General features: G+C 53.0%; 1 protein-coding gene across 4 annotated transcripts in view; it reads left to right on the top strand.

The window, feature by feature from the left end:
• Positions 1–6,223: 6,223 nt before the first annotated feature.
• The window catches only part of ARHGEF10L (Rho guanine nucleotide exchange factor 10 like), a 159,808-nt gene continuing 140,844 nt past the window's right edge, over positions 6,224–25,187 (top strand). For 2 of the 4 annotated variants that reach the window (XM_027109987.1, XM_027109989.1), the window contains exon 1: positions 6,224–6,444. The gene's annotated coding sequence lies outside the window, so the exon portion shown is untranslated. Of the gene's footprint in view, positions 6,445–21,014; positions 21,100–25,187 lie in introns of those variants that run through there. The other 2 variants (XM_027109993.1, XM_027109991.1) reach the window with 2 other exon arrangements.

Below are 25,187 nucleotides of genomic sequence, written 5' to 3'. Positions count from 1 at the left end.
GTCCCCTCCCTTGAGGATGAACTGGGAGAGGGGATGGGAGGGCAGTGAGACCTGGAGCTGGGGGTTGCTGATGTCCAGGCCCAGTCCAGAGGCTTGTCTCTTAACAAATGGGAGCAAATAGTGTCTGTCTCCAAGATGCATGGTCCCTTCTACCTGGAAAAGAGTCCCTGATCTCAACCTTATTTGCGAAAGCTGGATGAAGATGATGGGGTGGGGACGGGAGCCCTGACTCTGCATCCACGTAACACCTGATGGCTAGTGTGTGTTATGGCCTTGACCTTTCACACTTTCAAGACTGTGGGCAGGTGGCTTTGGAGGTTGGGAGCCAATATGGAGGAACCCAGGCTCAGAATCTGGACTCCCTTCTTCCACTACCCCCTGCCCTCCGTAGCCCCAATCCTGTTCTCCCTGTGGTTGAGAGCCTGGACCCTGGAAATTAACATAAAACTGATTGAAATTCCAGCTCTCCCACTTCTTTTTTTTTTTGGCTACGCCATGTGGCATGCAGGATCTTAGTTCCCCAACCAGGGATCGAAACTGTGCCCCCTGCAGTGGAAGCGTAGATTTTTTTTTTTTCCCCGGTACGCGGGCCTCTCACTGTTGTGGCCTCTCCCGTTGCGGAGTACAGGCTCCGGACGCGCAGGCTCAGTGGCAATGGCTCACGGGCCCAGCCGCTCCGCGGCATGTGGGATCTTCCCGGACTGGGGCACGAACCCGTGTCCCCTGCATCGGCAGGCGGACTCTCAACCACTGCGCCACCAGGGAAGCCCGGAAGCATGGATTCTTAACCACTGGACTGCCAGGGAAGTCCCCAGCCCTTCCACATTCTACTGTGTGACTTTTGGCAAGTTACTTGACTTCTCTCAGCCCCAGTTTCTCATCTTTCAATGGGCATAGTAAGACCTGCCTCTCAAGCTGTTTGGGAGATTAAATAAGATGATTTACCTAAAGTGTTTCATCCAGCTCCTAGATGATTACATAGTCTTAGCCGCTGAGCATAAAGTTGAATACTATTCTCCCAGGAGCTTGGGGTGTTGGCATCTCCCCAACTGATGTGAAGAGTCTGCAGAACAGAGTGTGACCCACAGATGTTTTTCCTCTGATTTTGTTCTAACTGCATGCGTGCTTATCTCTGTAAGAGACTGTTGTCTCTTCAAAGTGGTCGCCTGTCAGGAGGCTCTTAGGGGAACGTGGCTCTTGGAAAAATGTCCCAGAACCTGTGGTACCACTTTGAATGTTCTCAGCGGAGGCCCATTCCTCCTCTGAGGGTGGGTCTGGTGTTTGGAATTAGCAAGGAATCTTCTGGATCCAAGACTGCTGACTTTGGGTGGAGGTTTGAACTGGGAAATGCTGACAAGGGAAAGCTAGAATTAAAATGCAGGGGGCGGGGGAGGGTGGAGGGTGGAGAAAGGTTTTCTGCTATGGAGGGCTGTGGTTCTAATTTAAGCAGTTTTAAAATAAATGTGTGGAGGGTGGTTCTATTACGGGTCAGGAAGAGAAGCTTGGGGTATGAAGGCACCAGACCTTTTTCGGGGCTGACCTTGGACAGAGGGTGATGCCCTCCCAGAATTAACTGTCCCCTGATATTCGACTGAGATCCTTTCATTTGCAAATACAGAGCCCTGAGTGAATGGGCTCAAGCAAAAAAAGGAACATATATTCTGAGAATTCAGGGGTGTCTCAGAAATCCAGAGAGCTGGCCTGGCCTCACGGGGGCTGATACCAGGAGCTGGACAGGGGCTGGGAACGCAGGCAGCACTGTCTCTCTCTTTTTTGAAATTGTGGTGAAATACGCATAACATAAAACCTATTATTCTAACCTTTTTTTTTTTTTTTTTTTGCGGTACGCGGGCCTCTCACTGCTGTGGTCTCTCCCGTTGCGGAGCACAGGCTCCGGACGCGCAGGCTCAGTGGCCATGGCTCACGGGCCCGGCCGCTCCGCAGCATGTGGGATCCTCCCGGACCGGGGCACGAACCCGTGTCCCCTGCATCAGCAGGTGGACTCCCAACCACTGCGCCACCAGGGTAGCCCTCTAACCATTTTTAAGTGTACAGTTTGGTGGCCTTAAGTGAATTCACAGCGCTGTGTAGCCATCACCACCATCCATCTACAGAATTTTTTTTATCATCCCAAACAGAAACTCTGCACCCATTGGAGAACAGCTCTCCATGCCCCCGCCCCCATCCCCTGGTAACCACCATTCTACCACTGTCTCTATGAATTTGCCTATTCCAGGTACTTCATATAAATGGCACCATATAACATGAGCTTTTGTGTCTGGCTTATTTCACTTGGCACAATAGATTTGAAGTTCATCTATGCTGTAGCATGTGGCAGAAGTTCATTCCTTTTTAAGGCTGAATAATATGCCATTATATGGACGGATCACATTTTGTTTATCCATTCATCCATCTATGGACATTTAGGTGGTTTCTGCTTTTTGGTTGTTGTGAGTAATGCCAATAGCATGATCTCATCTCTGCTTCTCTCCTTGCATCTGGGACCAGATTTCTCAGTGTCTCTAGGCATGTGGCAGAGATGGCCACCCCGCAGCTTTTGAGTTGAAAGTGCTCGGTTCCAGCCTCCAGCAGAAACCCAGTTCTAAATTTCTGAGGCAGAGACTGAGTGTCACATGTATATGCCATGGCATGGGCTTACATGGTACCAATATGGAATCCATCCTTGGGAGCAGGGAACGGTTCTCAGAAGGCACACGGCAGTTGTTTGCGACCCGGCAACCTCCTCCTCAACAAGAAACTAAGGGACTTCCCTGGAGGCGCAGTGGTTAGGACTTTGTGTTCCCACTGCAGGGGGCCAGGGTTTGATCCCTGGCTGGGGAACTAGATCCTACATGCATGCCGCAACTAAGAGTTTGCATGCCGCAACTAAGGAGCCCTCGAGCTGCAACTAAGGAGCCCCCTGCCACAACTAAGACCCAGAGTAACCAAATAAATAGATAAATAATTAAATATTTTTTTAAAAAAGAAACTAAGCCAGGACACCCCCAGATGGAAATATGTCCACTTTGAGGAACCTATCTGGAATTTTAAAATCAGAAGACTCAGAAAAATGCTGTTAATTTCTGCATACATGCATGTTTTGTGTCACCTGGCTTATTCTTTTTGAGGGCTTCTATAAGGCATCCTGGGCCCTGGTTAGGCTGATACCTTGACCTGGCCTGGGGATCTGCTTGCCTTGGAGGCCAGTTGCCTGCAGGTATGGGAGGAGGGAGTGCCATCCAGTTGTTCTTTCAAAACCTCTGGGGCTGGTGGTCCCTGGACTAGCCCTGCTTCTACCCCAGCATCCTCCCTCATCCTTCAGGCCCCTCAGTAGAGTGACTTGTACCTTTTCCAACTTCTGTTTTGTGACTGTGAGCCACTCACTAACTGACATGAGACACATCTCTTGATGCTATGAAACCTCAGTTTTCTTAGTGATAAAATGGCTAATAATACCTGTCTGTTTTCTTTAGATGTTGGTGCAGGTGTCACATGAAACTGATGACTACAGAGCAGGGGTTCTCAACTGGGGACAACTGGCCCCCCTGAGGGCATCTGGCAATGTCTGTAGACATTTTTGGTTGACACAACCAGGAGAGGTGGGTACCACGGGCATCCAGGGGTTAGAGACCTGTGGAGCTGCTAAACATCCTGCAGAGCACAGGATGGTTCCCACAACAAAGCGTTAGAGCTGGTCCAATACATTAGCAGTGCCAAAGGTGAGGAACACTGGTCTAGAGCCGCTGGGAAGATTCATTCATTCTGCAAGACTTTTTGAGCATCTTTTGGCGCTGGGTGCTGGGGGAGGAGGGACGTTGGTGAGGATTCAAGGATGGAAAGGACCCAGCCCCTCCCTATGGTGGGGTTGGGGCAGAGGGTCTGGCATGTAGTGAGCACTTAGATTCTGTTTTTACATCAAAGTTTTCCTCAGTTAGTGACAAGCTTGGCATGCAGCTGTTTAGGCCCTGCACAGATGACAGAGCAGACTAGGAGTAAAGGCTTGGTGTGGGGAGGGGCTCTTTGGGACACTGGATCAGCGAATAAATAAGTTGCTGTGGGTAAGCATAGCCGCTGTTGGCAACAGGTGCTTCCCCAGTGCTGCCCTGCAGCCTCACCTAGCAGAGCGTTGCTCAGAAAACCAGTTATGGTGTGGATGGCGGAAAGCAAGCCTCCTCTGACCTCTTGGAGGGACTAACAGTTTGGGAAAAAGAAGTGGTTGTAGATTTATTGAGTTTTTTCTAAACTCATGGTTTTTTCTCAACTAATATTTAGCCCCTCCTCTGCCACTGGGCCTTGGGGGTGGGTGGGGAGAGCAGGGGCCAGAGGAGACCCCCAGAGAGCAGGAGAGATGCCTTTATACCTATCAGAAGATATGGGAGTGTGGGGTGGTGGTCCAGATTTCCAAAGAAAAGCACTAAGAGTCACTCTGGCCCCTCCCACCCTCCTTCCATGACCTTTGGTGCTGATTCTGGGAGGCAAGGCCCAGGCCCTCCTTCTGGGTGGGTGAAGGCAGTGCCCTCTGGGGTGGGGCTCTGGGAACGAAAGTGCAGCCTTCTGACAGTGGCAGCCTCTCCCCGGCCAGAGCTGAGGGAAGGTGCTGGAACGGAGGCAAGGGAAGCGGTAGTAGACAGCATCTCTCGTCTCAAGACCCCCAGAACCAGGAAATATCCCTCCCAACCCCGGCCAGGCCCTCTGGAAAGGAGAACCCTCCCCTTCTGCCACTTCTGTGGATGGAGGGGCCACTCCTCCATGGCCTTCTTTTTGCTCAAACTTTAGGCCCCAGTAATAATGACAAGGAAGCTCTAGAAATGACAGAAGGCTTCCCGCCTGCCCAGTGCTGCTCCAGGTGCTTTCATTCTGCACTATTCCCACGCCCACCTTACAGCTGGCTCCCAGTGGAGCCAGGAGGTGGTCTGGCTCTGGTCCAGAGGTTGGCAGCCTCCCAGGTGGGAATCCAGTGAATGGGACCTGTTTACTCTCTCCCGTGGGGCGGGACTTCCGATCCTACTAGGGTTTGCTGAGCCATTTGTGCCCCAGGCCTGTGTGCTCACCAGAGGCTTCTGCTTCCGTCAGCCCATGATTCAAAATAGCCATCTACTGCACTCCCCATGTGACGCTGGGCAAGTTACCGATCTCTCAGAAGCCTTAGTTTCCCTCTCTGTAAAAGGGGGAGACACTTTTGCAAGGCTTATATGACGTTGTTCATGGAGTGGATAAAACGTTTAAGAGCAAAAACCCAGGATTATCATCATCTTCATCATCTAAGGCAGGGATTAGTAAACTTTCTCTTCAAGGCCAGACAGCAAATATTTTGCCTTTGCAGACCCTGCAGTCTCTGTCACCACTCAATTTTGTCTTTGTCTCTCCCAAAGCAGCCATAGACAATAAGCCAATGCCCGTGCCTGTGTTTCAATAAAACTTTATTTACAAAAACAGGTGAAGGGCCAGATTTGGCCCTGATCTAAGACCTTGAGGCTTGACTGCCTGTGTCCTGTAGCAGAAGGTGGAGCAGGGTCCAGGTCAGGTTTGGTGTGAAGTGCAAGCTGTCCGTGAGCGTTTTAAGGGCAGGGGCTGATCTCCTTTGAGACCCCATCCTGGGTTCTCAGAAGCACATGGTTAGGGCAGAGTAAGTCTTTGTGTTTAAATGACTTTTTCCGTGATGTCCAGGTACACATGCTCTTAATCAGCTCAGCAGATATTTGACTAAAATCTTGGGGGGTGATTGACGCTGACAGTGAGAATGCAGACAGGGTCAGCCCTGGGTGGGCCGTCCTGCTTTCCTGAAAAGCATCCTGTGATCAGAGTCAACGTATTGTCTGTCCCCTGGCAGCCGGGACTCCAGCTTTATCCTTACACAGTTTCATTTCATTCTCATGAGAACGCTGTCATATTGGGACTATTATAATTACTCCAGTTGAACAGGGGGAAACTGGGGCTTGAGAGACAAGGCCTTGCAGCTGAAAAGGGCTGGGATTCAAACCTGAAACGTTCCAACTTCAAAGTCACGTTCTCTTCCACCCGTTCCTGAGCCAACAGGCAGCTGTCAGCGCTCAGCCCTTCTGCTCAGAACCCCCTTTTAGAGGGCTCCCCCCCGCACCCCGCTTTGTTCATGCCCCTCCTCCCTCCCTCATCCTAGCAACTTCCTGGTCCTCCCAGCCCGGCCCAGCCTTGCCCTGCCCTGCCTGGCTTGACTCAGTCTAGCCCTTCCTTGTGGGCTGCCAGGGGCCGCCTCCTGTGCTTCTGCCCGCCCGCCTGGCGGGTCTGGCAGGTGAGTGACTCACACACCTGGGTCCACTGCACACCCAACGAGGGGAGTCCGCGTACATGACCCCTGGGCTCCCGCTCGCCCTGTCAGCTGCAACGACAACCAGACGGGACCCTTCCCTGCTGCTGGGGCCCGCGCTGCCTTCTTCCTTGGTTGGAATTGGTCTGCACAGAATCCAGGTCAGGCTTTTGGTTTTTAAACATCTCTGTCCCTCGCTGAGTTGGAGGAGGACACTTTGGAGGTCACTGGGTGTGTCTGGGTCTCTGTTGCCGTTGACATCCTTGGGCTTCAGGCCCAGGGACACCCTGCTCCCTCCCAGGTGGTGGTGGGGCTTGGAATGCCTTGTGCTGGACTCAGGGAAGAGAACTCCGCTGGGAGCCTCAGTGGACATGACCTTGACCCTCGTGGCTACCTTGTGGGGGCAGGTCAGGGCAACATGGGGGTGAGGAATGCAGAGGGAGCCTGGCTGGGGCGTGTGTGCGGTGGGAACTTTCCCCAACTCCCTTCTTAGGGTCACAGAGTTTGATAGTTGCAGCTGGATAAGGCGTCAGAGGACACCTAGTTCAAAGGCATCATTTTACTGCTGGGAGAACTGAGGCTTGGAGGAGAGGGAGTAACTCAAGGTCATGTTGTGAATTGGTGGCGGAACAGGGGCTGGAGGCCAGAATCAGCTGCGCCTCCCCGCCCAGGGCTCCTTCCTGGCTCTTCAGCGCCTGCGCCGCTGTTTGTGCCCCTGGCCCACCTTGGTAGCCCTCTCGCACCTCATCCTATCCTGGTTAGGAGGGAGGAATGCATTACACGCAATCTCACGGCTGTGATTTCATGGACTCACAGTTGGAAGCATTTGAAAGGTCACCCGGGCAGTCCTGGCTGTGGGTCTCTGACAGGTGGCTGTTTAGCCCCAGCTTGAATATCTCCGGTGACGGAGAACTCACTGCATTTGGAGGTGGCCTTTTCATTTGTGTGACTGCTGTCTGGTGAAGGCCAGTGTAATACTTGCTGGGCACTTACTTGGTGCCAGGCGCTTTGCTAATGGAGTACATTACATGTACGAATGCATTTAATCCTCCCAACACTCCTATGAGGTAAGTTTTATTCTTATCATTCTTGTTTATAGCTGAAGAAACAGGCACAGAGAGGTTAAGTAACTTACTCAAGATTTCACAGCTTGAACAAGGGGAGCTGAGATTTGAAGTCAGACAAGTCTGGTTCTAGAGCCCGACTGAGCCCTTAGCTCCGTGACTTGGTCACTGCTGGGTGATGATTCCTGGGGTGCGGAGTCCTGCTGGGCACGGCAAGGCCAAGATTAGAATGGGGAATTTAGATGATTGTGTGCCCCTCCGGCTGACCTCCCGGGAGAGGGACAAGGCTCAGAGAGGTGAGGTGACCTACTTGAGGTCACACAGCTAAGAGATGGCAGAGAGTCAGACTCTCCCTCTTGGCTCCTAACAGAGTGTGTGCCGCACCAGGCCGGCCCCTCCTCTGGGTAGCTTTTCCTCCAGAGGATCCTGGTACGTTTGGGGCAGAAGTGTCTGAGTGAGGCTGCCTCCCTAGCTTTTGGTTCCTGAATCAGGGTCTCCTGAGGCTTGTTTGGGGACTACCCTCTCTCTTCTATCCCCCTGAGGGCTGAGCTCTTCTGGGATTAACGCAACCAGCCCTCCAGCTGGGTCTCCTCAGTTAGTGGGACTTGGGGAACTTCAGGGTGGTGACCGGTCTGGCCCTATTCACATCCCTATCACCTAGAAGGTGAGAAGAGTCCCTGCTGTCTCCTTCCAGAGCTCCCTCCCTAGGACAGTCACGTGGGCAAGAGGTCCCCAGGGTGATTCCACTCTGTCCTCTCCTCCTGATAATAATAATGATATTAACAGCGATATTGACTACTGGTCCTGCCACCATTGCTCCATTTCCATCTGTCGGACACTCACCACCTGCTAAGCTCTGAGTCAGGCAGCCCGCATGCCGTAGTTTGTTCAGTCATTCTGAGAACTCCCATTTCACAGATGAGGAAGCTGAGGCTCAGAGAGGTGAAGTCACTTGCCCAGGGTCACACAGCTGGCCGATGGCACTGAAGTCATCAGCAGAAAGTTGAAAGCTCACATATCCAAAGTTGCATGCTGAGTTCACGGTGCAGCCAGGGCCAGAGTCCAGCTTGGTTGACCCTAGATTTCAAGCTTTTCCTACTGGGCTCCTCTGGGCTGGGCTGCACGGCGGTGGGACTTGAGAAACATGGGTTCTGGTCGTGTTCTGCCTGTAAACACTACAGGACGTTGGGCAAGCCCCTCAGCCTCTGGGGGCCTGGGTCACCCCTATCTGGGTGCAGGAGCTGATAATTTCTTTCCTGTGATCTCACCGAGGGCTGTGAATTATATCACAGCTGGGAATGCCTTAGAAACCTTAACACAGGGAGTTCCCTGGTGGCCTAGTGCTTGGGATTCTGGGTTTTCACTGCAGTGGCCTGGATTCAATCCCTGGCTGGGGAACGAGATCCCTCGAGCTGCACTGTGTGGCCAAAAACAAACAAAAAACAACAAAGCAAAACAAAACAGCAAACCTTGACACAGTATGCATGCGGACAATTAGCATGAAGAGAGGTAATTACCCAAGCTGCACCTCCAGTCCCCTCTGTGCCTGGGACAGCCTTGACGCTGAAGCCCCACCGCCACCTTGGGATGCAGGAACACAAGCCCGGCTCTACAGCAGGGAAGCTGAGGCTCAGGGAGGTGAAGTCACTCACTTGAGGTTACAGGACTAGTAGGTGGGGAAGCAGGGATTTGACCTCAGAAGTGAACACCCCCATCACGATGAGAGACAGCTCCTTGGGGTTGGGGATGTCCCAGGGTACCCAGGCTTGGAGCAGTGAGCGGGTTTGGAGATATCGACACTTTGGCCTCAAGGGGGTCAGACTCCCAAGAGCAGGGTCCCAGGAGCTTAGCAGGTGGGTTCAAGGCAGGTGGGGCGGTGCTGCCATGAGGTGAGTCCCTGTGTCCCCTGCTCAGCCCTCTCCCACTTGGCCCTTCAGCAGAATGAGAGGAACCTCCCCTCCCCCATCCTTCCTTGTCTCAGGGACAGAGGCAGTCCTTGTTCCAAGGGGACAGGAAAACAGGGAGCACTGAGCCATTCTGGGACCTGCCCTGAAGGTAACCCTGATTCCTCCTCCTGGCCCAGCTCAGCCCAGCTCAGCCACTGCAGAGAGTCGTCGGATGCCCCAGCAGAGGGAGGGACGCATCGGGGTTAGGTCACACTTCTGCCCACCTCTTCCTTCCCCATCTTTCCCTCTTCCCTGCTTTTCCTCCTGAGCAGTGTCATAATTGAACCTGATAACCATTCATTCTATCTGATAAGAGGGGGTCCAATATCACGGCTTGTTTGAGACTGGCTGGGGTGGGCGAGGGGACCCCAGGCCGGGAGCCAGGAGGCTGCCACTTCTCCCACTGCGTTCTTCATGCCTGGTGTAACCTTGAGCAAATCCTTTGCCCTCTCTGGGCCTCAGTTTCCCCTTCTGTGAAAGGAGGGGTTTGGCTTGGATCATCCCTAAGGGCCCTGCCAGCTTTGAAAGTCTCTGACTTGCTTGACTGGATGGCCCCGAGGTGCCCTCTGAGCTCCCTGCCAGCTCTCTGTCCTCCGCACGTGGCCCCGGGAGCACAGGCATGCAGGGGAGGCTCCCGTTTGCTTCTGATACGTGGGGACTGGCAAAGATGGGAGTAAGCGCTGTAAAGACCCGCTCCTACTCCGTCTGGCCGATTTTGGGAATAAACCCAGGGCGCCACTGTTTGACTACAGGGGAGACGCTGCCTGAGGCCCTTTCCACCTTGTTGTTTGTGGAAAAAGGATGGACGCTGGGGTCAGACTTGGGTTCACATCCCAGCTCTGTCCTTCCTGATGGTGTGAACTTGGAAAGGCTGCTTGGTCTCAGCAATTGCATTTGAAAAGGAAGATAATAATACTGAACTCACTGAGACCTTATGAGGGTTATGAATTCTCCCAGGCAGAGCACTCGGCCCAGCGAATAGTAGATGCTCAATAAAAGAGAGGACAGGTCCCTGGCACCAGCGCCAGCTGATCCCTCGTGGCTCCAGAATGACAGGACGCCTTGTCCGGGATCTAGTGACACATTCCACGCGGAGAAGCGGGTGTCTCCAGGTGTGATAGGGATGATGTGGCCCTAGTTCTAGTCTTTCCTCTTCCTCTTTCTTTCTTTTTTTTTTTTTTTGCCGTACGCGGGCCTCTCACTGTTGTGGCCTCTCCCGTTGCAGAGCACAGGCTCCGGACGCGCAGGCTCAGCGGCCACGGCTCATGGGCCCAGCTGCTCCGCGGCATGTGGGATCTTCCCGGACCGGGGCACGAACCCGCGTCCCCTGCATCGGCAGGCGGACTCTCAACCACTGTGCCACCAGGGAAGCCCTTCCTCTTTCTTAAAGTTGCTCTGGAAACTACAAAACTGGGCCACATGGCTCAATGCCTGCTCTCCTGGGGCCGCTGGGTTTCTTCACCACCCCACCGCCCCGAGTCTTGCTTTCCCCATGGAAAAGCGGGAACCCTAGGCTCCGGCCAGGGCATAGTGGGGAGGGGGGCAGCCCGCTGCACACTGACCTCATCCCCACATTTGGCTGGCTGGCTCAAACGACTGAGCAGAATTCACAAGGTGTAAGGGTTCATGGGTCAGGGTGAGATCTCTCCAATGAACTAGAGCACGAGCCCCCTAAGGCTCAAGGCTCCTGGGGGGTGGTCCAGAATTTCGCGAGCTCACCCAGGGAAAGGGCTGGAGCTGACTTCAACCAAAGCCCGGGGGCTGGCACAGCTGTATTCCTGGCCCAGCCCTGGAGCCGCAGGGCAGGCAGCTCACTGAAGATGGAGCATCGTACGGCTGCCCCTGATTCACAGACATGCGTCTGGGGATGGAGCAGATGAAATTCCCTGGCGAAGTGGTGGTTTCTGGGAAGGGGGACCGTGCCTGATAAAGCTACGTACTGCTATCTCAAAGCTCATTACCCAAAAGACATTTCTTTTTTCCTTCCCCTAAAAATCAGCACAATCTTCTCTGCTTTTCCTGGAATCCTGGATGGGGGATTTTCTAGTTAGTAGAGAAACCGTATCCAGCTTCTTCCTGCTTCACCCAGGGGGTGAGTGGTTTTTTCCTGCAGTTTTTCAATTGTATTCATCCATCCATTTGTCCATCCATCCATCTATCCATGTGCCCATCCATCCAAAGACTGCTCATTGAGTGTCCACTCTGTGCCAGACACTACATTCTAGAGATACAACTCTGTGCAAAACAGGCCTCCTATCCTTAGGGAGATGACAGTATAGCAGGGGTGACAGACAATTGAGGCAATACAGTACCCGGGGTGCTACGGCCTTATCTATTTATCAGTTTCCTTCTCTGTTGCATGGGATGGTAACTGTACCTATCTCCTGGTGGTGTGAAGATTTGATGAGATAATACAGGTAAAGAGTTGGCCCACTGTCTGGCATGTAGTAAAGTGCTCGGTAAGTGTTAGCTGTGAGAATAACGATGCTCGTGAGCATGGTGAAGACGATGATGATTCAGATCACCTACAACAGTGCCTGGCGCTGACTAGCAACCACGCACATCCATAAGTTGTTCTGGGCAACAGGTAATAGGGGAATGGTGACCAAGGGCAGGCCCCGAGCCAGCTTCTCGGGGTGGGGCAGTCCATGAGCTAATCATCTCAACAAAGGGGCCGAGGGTGCTGGCCATGCCATCTGGCGGCAGGGCGTGTGGGTCTGAGGGGGAGCTGGAGCCAACGCAGCTGCCTCTCTGGTTGGCCCAGTTAGGAGTTGGTTATGGAGCGTCTTACGGTGAAATCAGCCATGAGACCAGGCGCTGTAGACTGCCTTTGCAGGGCTGGAGCAGGCTATCTGGAAAGTTCCCAGAAGCTGAGAGAGGGCAGGGCAGCCAAGGGCAGCAGAGGTGGGGATGAACCCCCGCACTGGGGGTCAGCAGGGGGAGGCTATGGATGAAGTTCTAGGGGGAGCAGCCTTACGTGGTCAGGGGGGTCCCTGGTGGTCCCCCACGGGGCTGATGAGGGTTGAGGATGGCAGTCTTATTCACCACTGTACCCCCAGCTCCTGGAACAGTGCCAGGAACACCTTAGGCGCTTAATTGGGAAGTATTAGTTGGATGCATGCTGTCTGATCAGGCCACCCAAGACGGCTGTTCTCTTGCTCTCCATACATCCCCAGCTACACCAGTCCCTGCTTCACCTACACCCTACTCACAGGACTGACCTTTCCTCTTAATCATAGAGCCTAATCTGTAAATGTCTACATACTTGCCCCCTGGCCCAGCTAGTGATTGTTCTAATCTTTAGATCAGAACATCTCTCCACCATAGCTTAACGAAGGGGCAGTGAGGGGATGATCCTCTGCTGGTTTCCCTGGTAACCGATGAGCCATCCTGATGTAAGTTCCCCCTATAACTAGTAACCTCTTCCCCCCAAACCCTGGAAGCAAAGATGGCAGCCATGTCCTGCCTCCCGTCCGCCGCGCGTGGGAGGGTGTCGCTCCAGGACCTTGTTTCAGACATGTAAGCCCCCCCATCAATTAAACCATCAATGTCTCTGTTGCTATAACTCCAGACTCTTTCTTCGGTCTTGAGGCTGGGCTAGGACAGGGCTGGCAGGCCTATGGGGTGCAGCCCAACACCCGCAAAGACCCTGTTGGGATGGTCTGGTTTAACTATCATGCTGGTTTACCTGTAGGAAGCAGTGGTTCTGGAACCCACAAGAGTGGGTGCAAAGCCCGGTACCCCTACTTACCAGCTCTGTGGGACCTTGAATAAGACATTTCCTCTTTCTGAGCCTCAGTTTCCTCATCTGCAAAATAAGAATTGCAGCATCAGTCTTGAGGATTGTTGGGTAGACAGGAGATGGCCAAAGGATTTAGAAGTGACAGCTGTTGTCATTTTCCACACAACTAGGGTGACACCCAGAGTTGTGAGCCAGGACTGTGGGATTGGGCTGGTGGGGATGGAGTGTCTGCTGAACCCCACGTTGTGATGTTTTGGAGAGGTGTGGTAGCTGGAGTCAGGTAGACCTAGAATCCATTGCTCACTTGCTGTGTGACCTTAGGTGGTCTACTTACCTCTCTGTGCCTAAGTTCATCATGTGAAAAAAAGGGGATCTTGAAAGCAGCCATTCTACAGAGTTCTTACAGGAGTAAATGGGGTCATACATGAAGAGCACAGGGACTGGCATATCTCTCAGTAAAGGGGGATTTACTGCCCAGTAAAGGAGGCTGGCTTTATCATTGGGGGCCATCCGGGAGGAATGGGGTGAAAAGCCATTGTGAGCGTGAATGTGAGATACGGTGAGGGACTCTGCATTTCATCCGAGGGAAGGGGCTCAGGTCCCTCCCTGCTGTGTTGGGAATCCCAGCCCGCTGTGTCTCTGCTGACATATTGTGTAGGTGAACAGAACCATCCTGGTGAAGTCTTTGAGGTCCCAGAAGTTGCTTGTTTCCAGGAGAAAACCTAGGAAACCCATTTGGCTTCATCTCTTGGGTGATCTTAACCCAAGGCCACAGGGTAGGGGGGGAAGGAGCAGATTCTGGATTTAAATCCCCACTCCTCTACTCTCCCACTGTGTGACCTTGGGCAAGTCATTTAACCTCTCTGGGTCTGTTTCTGTATTCATAAAACTGGACAAAACCCCCTTCCTTGCAGGATTCTCTGGAGGCCGAGCACACAGTGGGCCTCTGTAAAGGGGAGTGATTTGTGCAGTCTCCACGCAGGGCGAGGGAGTAGGTGTTAATGAACGCTGGGGCTGGTCCAAAAATCCAGTCTATAAAACTCCTGCCTGCAGCTTCTGGTGCGTTGCTAATGGGAGTTTATGTGAAGGACACAGCGGGATAAGGGCCCATTGTTTCCAGTGGGGACGGTTTTATGACTCTTAGAAAGCGTCTTTCATCTGGGAGACCAGGGAGCTTATGGAACCTCCCAGCCCTGGGCGGTGGAACTGGGGGATGCTGAAGGTTTCTGGGGCTGGTGCCAGGCTGCAGTCACTGCCAAGCCCTCCTGCTGACAGGGGCTAAGGCCTCCCTGGAGTGTCACTGCAGCGTCAGGCTGGCAGCCGCTGTGCCTCCCTTTCCCCAGGCCTAGGACCTTCTCTCCTGGAGACCTTCTGTCTGGTCCCCAGTGCCCAGCCTGGTCTTCTCGGCAAGGCTGGAGGCTCACTGGGTCTGCCGGCTTCCCTTTCTGCTGCCCCTCCTCAGCGGCCAGTGCCATATCCTCTTAATTCTTACGGCAGCTTCTAGAACAGGCTTTGGACTCTGTCTGCTGTCAGCTGACCGGCAACTCTCATTGCTTGGGAGGCTTGCCTGGCACCCTGAGCCCTGGGTAGGGGCAGTAACCTGATGCCAGGAAGAGAAGACCTTGTCTCTCTGTCCTTTCTGGCTCCTTGGCCAGGTCCCAGGCAGAGAAACCCAACCTCCCCTTGGCTCCACAGGCAGCCCCAAGTCCTCTGCCTGCTTATCCCCAGCGGAGGCTGCAGCTACCCCGAGGAGTAGGTGAGGCTGGCTTCCTAGTGTAGACTGGGCTGGCACACGGGGCCGGTGGGCATGGGCTGATGGGCAGAGGATCTTAACATGTTTGCAGCTGCCTCTGATGGCCCAGGCTGCGACTTTTCCCTTTTCCGTTTCATCTTTTCCATTGGGGGAGATACAGAGAGACTAGAGCAGGATGTTTGGATACATGAATTGGTCCCAGAATCCCCCCTCACCCTGCGCCAAGATGGTAGCCATGGGCAGTGGGTACCACTCTCCTTTGATCATATGAATAAAAATCCACTCAGGTGAGTGCAGTGAAGGGGGGTTGTCTCTGTAAGGACACAACAGTTCACTCAGATGGACGTTCAAGGCTAGGACAGAATATCATTGTGCCTCAGTTTCCTCATCTGTAAAACAGGGATAAAAGTACCTACTTTATAGAGTTGCTGTGAGGATTCAATGAATTAATACATGAAAGTGATTAAACAGAGCCCAGTGCAGAGTGTTATGGAAGAATCTGCTATTATTATTGCTAGGGCTAGGTGACCTCTGCCTCACTGTCTTTTTCTCCCACTTTACTTTTGCTGCTGCTGTTGTTGTTTCTCTGTGGCGTTTCTGATCCCCCAGAACCTCAGCTTGAACTTGGCTGTGGTTTGTTGCAGCGCGATTGCCAGCTCTGGCTCGGCACCGTCTTTCAGGTTCAGCGTCCGTGGTCATTTGACTGACTCAGCCTCTCAGCTCTCCAATGCCAAATTCTTGAGTGAGACGAGCTGATGGGCCCCGTGTCGGTCAGATGTTCACCCTGTTGTCCAATCAAGCGCGCTGGGGAATGGGTTGCTGTCACGGCACAGGGAGGTGCACGCGTCCTGGCACGTCCAGTCCAGCCTCTTCGGAGGCTCTGCCAGAGCTGCAGAAGAACGGTGAACAGCGGTTCGGTGCTATTTCTGCCAATCCACAGGAGCGTTCCGTGTTTCTAAGTGTTCAGGACAAGGTTTCAGAACTCCTGCTGCTGGTACTTGGAGCCTGTGTGGCTCACAAAGTATTGGTCCATTTAAAACTTGAAATAGTTGCCAATATGAAACATCAGGGGATTTCATACGGAAATCTGGATTTCTAGCTTCTCTTGGGAAAAACAATACGAAAGCTTCATAGTGCACAGGGACTCACCTTCCAGAACTGGGTGGCGACTGCCCCTTTTATCTGGGGCCGTGCTTTCCAGGCCTCCAACCTTGAGACACAGTGTCTGTGGTCATGTTCAACCTGCTTCTCCCATTTTCATCTCCTACCTGACCCCCTAGGACCTGGAATTTGCTACCTTACTCCATATGCTGGCTCTTACCTAGGGAAGGGAACTGCATAAAAAACAAGAAAAATTATGTAGCTTTTCAAAAAAATTTTTTTAAATATTTATTTATTTATTTGTCTGCGCTGGGTCTTAGTTGCGGCAGGAGGGATCTTTGTTGCAGCATGCGGAATCTTTAGTTGCGGTATGTGGGATCTAGTTCCCTGACCAGGGATTGAACCCGGGCCCCCTGCATTGGGGGAACGGAGTCTTAGCCACTGGACCACCAGGGAAGTCTCTCAAAATTTTTGAATATATACATGAGCCCAGTTCTGTGTTAAATAGTCCACAAATATTACCTCATTTAATCCTCTAAACAACCTCATAAGGTAGGTATTATTACTTTCACCTATACTATATAGATCGTTGAAACTGAGGCTCAGAGAATTAAGCAACTTGCTCTATATTAGCACGGGCCATCTGACTTTAGAAATGACTTTAAGCTTACAGAAAAGCTGCAAGTACAATACGACTTTCCCTCTGAGGCATTTGAAAGGAAACCGCTGATGTGACGTTCCTTCTCTTTGGATATGTAGTATGTGTTTCCTACAAACAAGGACATGCTCCTATACAACCATGATACAACCATCAGAGTCAGGAAATTCACATCATACATTTCTACCACCTAATCCTCACACCCTCTTCAAGTTTTGCAGATGGTCCCCATAATGTCCTTTACAGGCGTAGGATGGAGTTCAGACCACATGCTGCATCTGGTTGTCGAGTCTCTTTGGTTTCCTTCAATCTGGAAAAGCGCCTTGGTCTTTCCTGGATTTTTGTGACCTTGGCACTTTAGAAGACATTTAGAGGAGCGTCCCTCAATTGGGGTTTGTTTGATGTTCACTTGTGATGATGTGCGTTGTGCATATCTGGCAGGAAGATCATGAAGTGATATTGTGTCTTTCTCAGCGAATCACATCAGGAGACTCATGATGTCAAAATGTCCCCCAGCTGGTCACGGTCACCCAATCCGACCACTTGGGTGAGAAGGTAACTGCCAAGTTTCTCTACCGTAAAGTTGCTCTTTCCCCCTTTGTGGTTAATAAGTATTTTGTGAGGAAGTACTTTGAGACTCTGCGAATAGCATTCCTAGCTTTCAATTTATTCATGTACTCATTTACATCGGTATAGACTCTGGTGGTTGCAAAAATGATCTGGGGATGGGGGCTTCTTCTTTTCCTTTTTTTTTTTTGCGGTACGCGGGCCTCTCACTGTTGTGGCCTCTTCCACTGCGAGCACAGACTCCGGATGCGCAGGCTCAGTGGCCATGGCTCACGGGCCCAGCCGCTCCGCGGCATGTGGGATCTTCCCGGACCGGGGCACGAACCTGCGTCCCCTGCATCGGCAGGCAGACTCTCAACCACTGCGCCACCAGGGAAGCCCTACCCTCTTCCATTTTGATCTACTACAAGCCTGGGCCGACGGAAGCAGGGCCAGGCTGGGAGGCAGAGGCAGAAGCCCTGGGTTCCCATCCTCACTTTGCAACCAGCTTTCTAGGCAGCCTTGGCTAAGTCACTTAGCCTCTCTGACCAATGGGAAATACTGCCACGCCCTCCCTCCCTCCCCTCCTCTTTCCCAGGTCAGCAGTAGAGACCAGGGAGAACAGAGTCCCCGTCCCATCCAGATGTATCATCCATGATTATGCTTACACAATAGATCCCGCCCCACCAGAATGCTCAGCGAGTGGGAAATTCTGGTTAATTGAATGTTCTGGGACATGGAAACGTTCCCAGAAATCCCTTTTGTTCCTTTTGTGGCTATTGAAACCCATTTGTTCAACTATTTAGCAAATATTTGTCTCGTGCTTATGCTCCATCAGGCTCTGTCCCAGGTGCTGGGAATTCCAGCATGAATGAGATTGCAGAGTCCCGGCGGCTCCCGAGGACTCACAGTTCGGGGGAAGGCGTGGGGTGAATACCCTACACAACACGGTAGGATGGGTGCACGGAGGAGGGGACCGTAGGATGCTATGGGAGCCCAGGAGCCCAATCTTGGGTCACTAGAGAACAGATCCTTGAGATGGTGTTTTCTATGTGCAGAGCATCAAAAAGCCACAGAGCCTGGGGGATGGAGCAGTAATGGCGTTTCAGGCAGAGGGAACGGCATAGGCAAAGACCCAGTGAAACGCCTCGTACATTCAGTCGTGCTGTGGAGCTTAGCATGTGAGGCTGGGCAGGCGAGAGAGAAGGGGTGTATGCGTGTCAGGAGAGCAAGAATGCAGGAGAATTGGGCTGGGCTGGGGCCTGGCCTGACCTAGAAGGTGAGGGCTGCAGGCTCATTTGTTCTCGAGTATGTGTTTCCTGATGTGCTTTTTTTTTTTTTTCTCATACAGTATAGGTAGAATGTAGATGGAAAATGAAATGAAAACACTAATTCACAGAGGAGGGGCCTCAAGGTCAAATGGATGACACAGGACTGGGAGGAATGGTGACAAGTGGAAGGACATGGCTTGTTCTAAGGGGCCACCACCGCTCCTTGGGGCCTATAGAGTGTGGCCATGGGGGCCTGGCATTACCAGATCGTCAGATTTGTTAAGAGAAGCCAGCAGTCTGGCAATGAATGGATGGGAAATCTCTCAATTGTTAAATGTTAGTAGCTAATTAACAATAATAAAATCACTGCGGGCAAAACAAAATGCTTCTGCAGGCTCTGTTTGTTCTGTGAGCTGGTAGTTTGCAACCCTGGATCCAGAAGTTTCTATTGATAAGGGTTTGAGGGTGTCCACTTGGTATGCCCCTAACCTGTGCTGGGCTCTGGGGGCACAATGGGGGCCTGAGGTATGGCCGCTGCCCTCAAGCTGGAGACAGTTCGAGTCATTACCTGCCCAGAATCAGTTAACAGAAACAAAAGCGCTAACAGAAGCAACTAACCAAAGCATGAAGTGCTGTAGAGCTCAGAGGGAGAGGTGGCTGGGGAACAGAGGCCATGTGGGGCAGTTTCCTGGAGATTCTGGGCCTTCTGATCATTCTGGGAGGGAGGGTAGACCTTAGTGCAACCAAACAGGGGGCAGGCATTCCAGACTGGAGGACTCAGGAGGGCTCAGGCCCAGGAGGGAAACAACTATAGCCAGGGAGGGGGGCTGGAAGAGGTCTGAAAGGCTGCAAATGCAGGTCCAGGGACTTGTACTGTTTCTATGCCAGCAGGACCCGCATATCTAAATTCTGGTCCAAGACTTAATACCGTGAGCCCCGAGGTCACTGGATAGACATCTGAAGACGTTCTTGCTGCTTTCCTGCCATTCCAGAAACTTTCCTCCCTGCTGTCATGGCCACTGTTTATTCTTCCCTGGAATGGACAATCCAGCAGGGCAGGGGCCTTGCCTGTTTTGTTCACTGATGTCTCTTGCGTACCTAGAATGATGTCTGGAACATAGTAAGTGCTCAGCAAATATTTACTGGCTGTACAGTGTGAGCCCAGGGTTGCCCTAGGCTCGGGGGTTAGGATGACTTTTTTTTTTTTTTTTTTTTTTTTTTAGGATGACTTTATGAACAACTCTTAGGACAAGCTCTATGGGGTTTATGTTCTTGTGTGGAGATGGACAATAAAAAAGCAAACCTATCAATGAATAAGATGATTTCAGAGAGCGTGGACTGGTGTGGCTTGTCTTGCTGCACTGTAGTGGCCTGTTATCCCTGTCTCCTCCTAGCCCAGGAGAGCCGAGGGGGCAGGGCCAGGGTCTGTCTGGTTCCTTGTTTCATTCCTAGCCCCTGAGGCTGGTGCCTGCCAAACAGGGAGTAGTTAAAAGAAAAAATGTGTTTGCTGGCTGTGGGAAAGAACGAACACAGGCCAGCACAGACTCCAGGCTACATACACCTGTGCCCTTTGGAGGCTGCAGAACTCTTTATCAAGCCAGGAGTAATTGCTGATAAGCCTGAGTGTGAATTTCTTTGCATATAGGGAGGTAGCAGGGCAGTGTTTAATAACAACAGGGATCATCTTAATTAATGAGCTGATAACTGTAATTAATTGCATCATATCCGGAGGCCCTCTTTGGAATTCTGAGAGGGAGTAACTAGGGTTTGGTAGCTTTGAGTACTGGGAGGGAGGGGCATGCTAGGATCTCGGTTCCACCACTTCCTTGCGGGGTGGGCTTTGGCAAGTTACAGCTCTGAGCCTCCGTTTCCTCATCAAGAAGATGGAGCTACATGGCAGGGTGGTTGCTAGTTCAAAGCCCTCAATGCCTGCAGCTGCCAGGATTATGGTTCCTGAGGTTATTATGGGAAACCAGGGTGCAGGGCTGATGTAATGCGTCAGGAGGGTTCTCTGCGGCAGGGGCTCGGTGGGGGCCCATCGCAGGTCTGGGTCTTCCTGCGGGACCAACCCAGGCATCCCTCACCCTTCTGGGTAGCCCTGGGCAAGCTCCTCTAAGTGAGGGAGAAGCAAGCAGCCGGCGCGGGCCGGGGACCTTTCCAAGGGAGAAGCGGGGAAGGGGGAGGGGACACGGGGGTGGGGATGAAGGAGTGGGGAGCCCTGTGAGACCTGGAGGGTCTTGCCCCAGCCCCTGCGGGCGTCGGTTTCCCCACCCGTGTGGCGAGAGGCTGGGTGGGCGGGAGGGAGGGAAGCCCTCCTCCGGCCGCGGGGTGGGGGGCGGTTGGGGGAGCTCCCGGCCTTCCGGGGGTCGCCGGGCGCGGCGGTCTGGCCAGCAGGGGTTAAGCGGTGACTTCAGCCGCGGCGAGCAGGCCGGCGGGCCGGGCTGGCAGGAGGGCGGGCGGGGGCGGCGCCGCGTTGCGTTGTGCGCCGCGGCTGGACCAGGCCGCTCAGCAGCGGCGGCGGCGGCGGGCGCACCCCGGACCGGGCCGTGACCTCGCGGGCTGCGCGCGGCGCGGCCATTGGCTCGGGCGGCGGCGGGCCGGGCGGCTGGGGCGGGGGGCTGGGCCGGCCCGGCCATGGGCGCCCGCGGCCGCCGGGGCAGCTGAGGTGCGGGGCGGCCGCCGGCGCCTTTGTGAGCGGCGCGGACAACAAAGGCGCGGCCGAGCGGCCGGAGCCGGTGAGTGCGGCCCGCGGGGCGCGGGGCCGGGCGGGGGGCTCCGCGATCCCCGAGACCCCGCCAGGGTGTCCGTGTGGCTCCGGGTTTCTCCGGGGCCGTGGGCGTCCCTGTGCGAGTGTCGCCGAGTCCAGGGTCTCCGTCTCCCGCGTGGTCCTGGTCTCCGCTCGTGCGTGATTCTTGTGTCCCCGATTCTCCGGGGGAGAGTCTCTCCCGGAGCCCGGGTCTCCTCCGTGTGCCCGGTTGTGTATGCGAGTGTGTATCTCAGTGTCTCTGGGGGTGAGGTCCCAGAACTGGGGTTTCCTCTCTGTGTGTATGTATGTCCTGTGACATTGGAGCGATTGTATTACTAGTGTGTGTGTGTGTGTGTGTGTGTGTGTGTCCCCTCCCCCCATGGGAGACTCTGTGTCCCTTGGGTGTCCCATCCCTCTGCATGACTCCTGTCTGGCTTTTGTGCATCTGTGTGTGTGTGTGTGTGTGTGTGTGTGTGTGTGACCTCAGCAGGTCTGGCAGGGCCAGTTTGGAAATCCCCCCACCCCCACCCTGGGCTTCACTTTCCCTTTGGTTCACCCAGGCCTTCAGGTCCTGCTGTGACTGTGGTTCAGCTCCCCCCTGCACTGACCTGAGGGTCCCTGGGATTAAGTGGAGTCAGGGATGCTCTTCTCGCCTCTGCTCTGGGCCCACCTCTCCCACCCTGGACCCCTGCCCAGAGACTGGACGGGGGCGGCCTCCTGGAGGAGGGGAGTGTGGGAGGAGAGGATGCCCTGGTCAGCCGGAAGGCCAAGGCCACAGAACCCGGTCAGGCCTGGACACTCCTGGAGACAGAAAAGTGTGTCCGGGACAGGCTCTGTGAAGATGAAGACCAGCCTCCTGGGCCCCCGGGGGTGGTCTTTGAGAGGAAGGCCAGGCCTGATGTAGGGGAGTCTGGGGAGAGTTCTTTCCCCTCTTCCACGCTGGGGTCCTGGGGCAGGGGGTCAGGAAGCTTCCTTTAGCCTTGAGAGCCTGAGGACCCTGCCTCGGGCCACAGCGGGGAGGTGGTAGGGGTGGGCCACCCTGCGCACGGGCTCTGGAGCTAAGACTTTGCCCAAAGGCCTTGGCCTTCCGGAGGGCTTCAGTCCGGGGAAGTCATGCTCCGCCTGCTGAAGCCCCATCTGTTCCTCCTCGGATGCTGGGGAGAGAGGACAGGTCGTGCAGGCTTATTAGCATGCTCAGCTCTTCTCTGCAGCATCCATCCGTCCCTCTGTCTGTCCACCCAGCACTATGCCCCACAGTGTCCAGGCCTCGGGTATATAAACTAGAAAGGAGGGCACAGTCTGGAAATCTCCGAGCTCCCTGTGGCTGGGTTAAAACTTCTCGGGATGGAGCTCTTCTTCTGGCTTGTGAGGCCTCGGGTTGTGCCTGCGTCTTTCTTACTTTGCTGCATCACACTTGCCTTTCTGAGTTCCCCTGCTCCTTCCTCTTCTACCAGAGAGCCGTTGCCTTAGCTGGTCCCATCCTTCCCCTCTTCGCTTCTCACTCAGGGATCTCCTCCTCTCTGGGCAGCCAGGCTGGCTCCAGGATTCCTGTTCGTGATGCTCTTGGAGCCCTCACTGCGGTCGGGGTGGGTTTTGACCCCTCCCAGCGGACTCTAAGCCTTCGAGAGCAGGGACCGTGTCTGTCGTGATCACCAGCGCCTGACACACAGTAGGTGCTCAGTAAATGGTTGCTGGTTATGTGGATGCCCTGGAACTAATGGATCCTAAATTGTCCTGTTTCACAGGTTAGCTTTGAAGGAATCTGGGGAGGGGGAAACTTGGTGGACTTCTTGGGACCCAGGTACCAGGTTCGTTTAAGAGGAAGACCTACTGTTATTTAAATAAATAGTAAATTAACAGATAAATCAACAGTAAATTAAAAGCTCTTTATGGAACCCAGTATGTGCCAGTTGCTGGGCTAGCTGGTGCATATATGTCATCTGCATATGTATGTATGATAATAGTAGCTTAGATTTATGTTGCTCTTTCATGTCTGCTGTCTTTTTGTTTCTACAACCACCCTGATAATTAGGCAGTGAAGATGGGCTCATACCCATTTTACAGATGAGGAAGATGAAGCACAGCATTTAAGTGAATGCCGAAGGTCACAGTCAGTGAAGGACTCAAGCCTGGGTCTCCCTGACCGCCCAGTCCTTGCTTTCTTCTGCGAGCTTGTCTTTAGTATCTTTGGCTTCTCATCTGCTGTCCTTGCCCTCAAGTCCAGGAAAGACAGTCAAACTCATAAACAGCGGAGTAGGCCAACGTTCTCTTTCCTCCCCCACTGTGCCGCCTGGGCCTCAGCTCAGCTCCTTTCTTGCCACGTGTCCCTGAAGAGTTCCTTGGTCTCTCTTTGCCTCAATGGAGGGCATTTGAGTTGCCTTCCTTTGGGGTCCTAGTCTAATGAGCTCCCAGGAGTGACCCGTCCTCGCATAGCCTGTGCCCGGCCCCAGGCAGTGGTGTGCTGGAGTCTGTACTGAAGAATGATATCTGGTTGATAAATTTTAGGCGTTTCGCGAGTTGGCTGTTAACCTGCAAGTTTATAGTATGTAAGCTGGCTGTAGTATATACATTTACAATTAAATAAATTATACCAAAAACAAGGGTAATAAGTACTCAGAATACAGTACTTCCTGATTATTTCACTGTTTTTCACAGTTACCTATGTATTTGTGCTTATTTATATCTTTTGTGTGTGTGTGTGTATATATATATATAGATAGATCCTTTTATATGTGTGTGTATGTGTGTGTGTATATACATATATATATACATACAGATCTTCCTCAACTTCTGATGGGTCCTGATAAACCCATTGTTAGTTGAAAATATTGTAAGTTGAAAATACCATAAGTCGAGGGCCTTCCCTGGCAGTCCAGTAGTTAGGACCCGGCACGTTCACTGCCAGGGCCCGGGTTCAGTCCCTGGTTGGGGAACTAGGATCCAGCAAGCCGTGAGGTGCGGCCAATAAATAAGTAGATAATAAATAAAATGTTAAAAAAAGAAAATCTCATAAGTGGAAAGTGCGTTTAATACACCTAAGCTACTGAACGTCATAGCTTGGCCTCGCCTGCATTGAACGTGCTCAGAACACTCCCATTAGCCTACACTTGGGCAAAATCACCTAACACAAAGCCTATTTTATAATAAAGTATTGAATATCTCACGCAGTTTATTGAACACTGTACTGAAAGTGAGAAACAGAATGGCTGTCAGGGTGCACAATGGTTGTAAGCGTATCAGCTGTTTCCCCTGGTGACTGCGTGGCTGGCTGGGAGCTACAGCTCGCTGCCCTGCCCTGCATCACGAGAGTGTTGTACTGCATGTCACCAGCCCGGGAAAAGATCCAAATTCAAAATTCCAAGTACAGTTTCCACTGAATGCGTATCGCTTTCGCACCATCATAAAGTTGAAAAATTGTTAAGTCGAACCTTTGTAAGTCAGGGATGTAATGTACATACGGGTGCGCTCCTGCCCGTCTCTTCCCAACTCCGTTCAGCGGGCTCACCTTGTAGCTCAAAGTGGCCACAGTGAGAGCATTTATACCACAGAAATTGGAAAACGATGCAGGTGTCCCAGTTCTCCCCCCTGTGGAGAACCAGCTGTTAAACATTTTACCAGCACAGCGTGGGGATCTAGCAGTGAGCTCCCTGAGCACAGCCCCTCTCTGGAGCTTGCATTCTCATGTGACAAAACTCCAGGGCTGGTTCAGGGTCATCCCAGTGAGAGTGGCAGCTGCTGGGCTGGGTCTGCTATGATGGTAGGGTTATAAGTGGCCCTCAAATGAGCTCTCCACTCCAGAAACTGAGTTATCTTCCCATGCACCGAGAAGAGGGGACGTGGGATGAGGATACGTTTCAGTTAATTGCGAACCTGCTTTGCCATTGACTGAAAAATCACACTCAAGATGACTCAGGTATCTGGGAGGCAAAGTGGTTGGGGTGCCTGAGGAGAGACTGTGGACGACTCAAATAGCTCGGGGCTGGTGAAGGTGTGATGGCTGGGACTCGGGTGGCTAGAGCTGTCTGGGGGTGGCTTAGGCAACAGTGGGCAGGACCCATCCATATGGGTTCAGGGGCA

This window comes from Aethalodelphis obliquidens, unplaced genomic scaffold, assembly GCF_003676395.1.
Source record: "Aethalodelphis obliquidens isolate GAN/ISIS:26980383/991018 unplaced genomic scaffold, ASM367639v1 scaffold9, whole genome shotgun sequence".
NCBI classification, from domain to species: domain Eukaryota; kingdom Metazoa; phylum Chordata; class Mammalia; order Artiodactyla; family Delphinidae; genus Aethalodelphis; species Aethalodelphis obliquidens.
This window is presented reverse-complemented; position numbering and strand designations above follow the sequence as displayed.